Genomic DNA, 3,466 nt, shown 5'->3' with positions numbered 1-3,466 from the left:
TGGGTAAAATTAGCTCAAGGAAATGTAATAGTGTGCCACTATGCGGTTTAGTTGTTGTGAGCTCATTATAAAAAAGATTTTCTCATGTTTATGCAAGAAGAGTTTAGTGTTGTGGCAGTGCCGTAATAAACTATAACGTAACAAAAATCAATCAAATGTATAACATTAATATGTTTACATTTCCCTTTTACTTACAAATTATTATACTGAACTTTTTAGAATGGTTTCATTCTAGATTAAAACAAATCCAGCAGTTTAAAAAATATATATACAGGTGCATCTCATTAAATTAGAATGTCGTGGAAAAGTTCATTTATTTCAGTAATTCAACTCAAATTGTGAAACTCGTGGATTAAATAAATTCAGTGCACACAGACTGAAGTAGTTTAAGTCTTTGGTTCTTTTAATTGTGATGATTTTGGCTCACATTTAACAAAAACCCACCAATTCACTATCTCAACAAATTAGAATATGGTGAAGAACTGGACTGTTGCCCAGTTACTGTACCTAAAAGATCATATTTGCAAATATACACAACATATCGTCCCCTGGTTTCAGCCAGTCCTTGACACTGATGATCTGATGCAAATTGCTCCCTTTTTGGATGGGCAGAATATCTACATATTAACTAATCGTTTCTTCAATGCTCTCTTTACAATCGTTTGCAAAGTCTGTTGTGCCATAATGGTAATATGTTTCTTCTGCACTGGTTTTTAATGCATTTCAAATTGACCCACTGCTAAATGGCACATTAAAACAAAATTAAGTCTCCTTTCCAAGACTTTCTGCATCCTAAATCGCATACTTCTCTTCTATATGGGGAAAAGTTGTTTCTAAGTATGAATAAAGATTATGAACATTTTACAAGAAAATGTTCCAGAATGTCTGGATTACATTCATACTACACCCATTCATTTTATATAGAATATGGTAAGACTTTAGTTTAGGGAGGGACCAGTTCTCACAATTAACTACTTGCTTATTAGCATGCATATTACTAGCACAATCTGCGATGGCGAGGAACAATGGAGACGAAGAAAAAACGAAACAGTCTTTAATAAATGAATCTCAGGGTACAGCCAACACTGGGAACGGCAAGAAACACATGAACATAAGTAGAACCGACCGAGACAGACTGCACAGACTAGGACTTAAATACAGGGTATGATTGGGGAAACACAGGTGTATGGGATGACTAATCAAACTAATTAACAAAATGAGGACAGGAACATGACCAAATAAGGTCCTGTAAAGCTTGAAATATATATTTATCTCATTTCGTTTTGAAATAGAACAGTTCATTGAACCTTTAAACAACAGTTTGCATATGTGTTTTGTACAGTATCATGTTTGATTCATCAGGCTTTTATGGCTCATATATTATGATGCAGGAGAATTTGGAGCTCATAATTGAGGAGGACAAAACGCCTCAGTTTTATTAAAGGTGGGGTAAGTGATTTCTGGTAGCCAATGTTGATATTTCAAATCACCAAAACGAATGCGCCCCTACCCCAAAAGGGTCTTGCCCCTCTTTTGACAGCTCCGCCCCACACATACGTACGCAACGATTAGTTCTGTGAAACAAAGCAAAACCAATGTTACACCATGTCTACACCGGACACGAGCGGCATGACGTGCCGCAACACGACAAATCCCTGACAAAAAACTGGTGCCACGTTCTATTTATGAAGTATTGACACAAATTTCAAATGATTTTCAACGGTCGCTTTGTCGCGTCCAGTGTAGACAGACTTTAGCTGATGCAGCGCGACAACTGTCGTGTCCGGTGTAGACATACTCATCTATCGAGATGAAACAAAACAACCTTGGCGTCCAATCGCAGGCCTTCTGCTCCTTGAGTTCTCTTCAGCGCTGGAAAGCTAATCCGATATTTACACGGGTCCTACTTCTTGTCTTATCTTAAGCCTTCTCTTGTTCCGCAGAGGTTTTCCTCTCAGCACTGGAAAGCTGATCCGATATTTACACGGGTCCTACTTCTTGTCTCATCCTAAGCCTTCTTTTGTTCCGCAGAGGGTTTCCTCCTCTTTTTTTTTTTTAATCCACCATCTCTATCTTTCTGTCGCTCGGCTCGGCTAATGTCCGTCCTGTGCACTGAGCGCTCTCTCCTCCACATCATGAGTAGACACGCCCCTTACTGCTGATTGGCTACAAGTTTGTTTTGGTACTCGGCCCAACACGCGTTTTTGAAAAAATACATACCCCACCTTTAAGAAGCTCAAACTGAGCAAAAATATGCAATTTGGTGCAGGTGCTGATATTTATATGGCCAAAAATTCAAATCTGATCACTTGTAATTCATATCAATGAGATCTTTCTAACAGTATAGTAGATTACTTACGCAAAATGCATATAATTATCAGTTGTCAATCTATATCTCACAATAATATGTTTTAGTAAGATGATATTTAATGCTTAGTTTTATGATCAAAGTTCTGTCATTTTTATTATGGAGGCAAAACATAATGCAGTGCAATACAATCATAACTGAAAGATATGCAAATAAACGTTTCTCAAAAGTTTGATGTATCATATTTGATACTCACATTTATATTTTTTATTTTTTTTTAAAAGGATGTATGGGTAAGAATGTTGCTTTATGTCCCGTAAGTGTTCATGTGACAGAGGACTCCGTCACTGGCCGGGATAACACTTGAACTCCCATCCCGCTTTAGTTTTATATACATCATCGTGCATACAGTTAGTTTACAGCCTTTCCCTCGGGTGCACACTTGGGTTTGTGCTACTGTTATGTTCGCATACATACACTCACTTTAATCTTCACATATCCCTGCTATAACCATTTCAATAATCACACGCACACACAAGATAGGTTTAATTATTACATCTTTTATTTACTTATCTGTATATTTGTCAGTTTGTGTCTCTGTTCGTGCTGTGAGGTTTCTTGCTTTTGGCGTCTTCCGTGTTGGATCTGCTGCCAGTACAGCAGATGAGAAGGGTCAAAACACCCGCGGCGGTTCGTATATGCTTAAGACAGGAACTTCAAGCATTGCTGTGGGTAAGTTGCACGGTTTTCGCGGTCTGAGAATGACCATTTATAAGTGTCCAAGACACACAAATATTTGCTTTATTGTGATTGTATCTTTCAATTAATATGTTGGGACTCTGTTAAGCCTTGTTTGGCGTTGAGTGTGTTGCTCAATATCGAGTTATAACGCGTTTATATTACCAGGCCTGATTGCAATCAATTTGTGTGTTGTCTTGTGTTTTATGTAGAAATGGTTTCTTCTCTCTCTGAATCAGTGAAACCCTATTACACACTGTTTCCATTGTGCAGGTATGTTGTTAAATGTTTGTGTTTAATTGCTTTATTCAAAATGAGTTACTCAAGTTCTCCGCTAGGTGGGGATGTTTCCCTTAACTGTGAGTTTAATTGTATTGCTCTGTATTTCATTGAGGATCTTCATTCATTGATTTGTGATTT

General features: G+C 37.6%; 1 long non-coding RNA gene across 1 annotated transcript in view; it reads left to right on the top strand.

Annotated features, from left to right (window-relative positions):
- Positions 1 to 3,024: 3,024 nt before the first annotated feature.
- Positions 3,025 to 3,466, top strand: part of LOC107600335 (uncharacterized) — a 3,845-nt gene continuing 3,403 nt past the window's right edge. Inside the window, exons 1-2 of the long non-coding RNA XR_001610801.1 lie at positions 3,025 to 3,040; positions 3,259 to 3,319. This is a non-coding gene — a long non-coding RNA (uncharacterized lncRNA). The remainder of the gene's footprint in view (positions 3,041 to 3,258; positions 3,320 to 3,466) is intronic.

Source organism: Sinocyclocheilus grahami, unplaced genomic scaffold, assembly GCF_001515645.1.
Source record: "Sinocyclocheilus grahami isolate Dianchi unplaced genomic scaffold, SAMN03320097.WGS_v1.1 scaffold282.1, whole genome shotgun sequence".
Lineage (NCBI taxonomy): Eukaryota > Metazoa > Chordata > Actinopteri > Cypriniformes > Cyprinidae > Sinocyclocheilus > Sinocyclocheilus grahami.
This window is presented reverse-complemented; position numbering and strand designations above follow the sequence as displayed.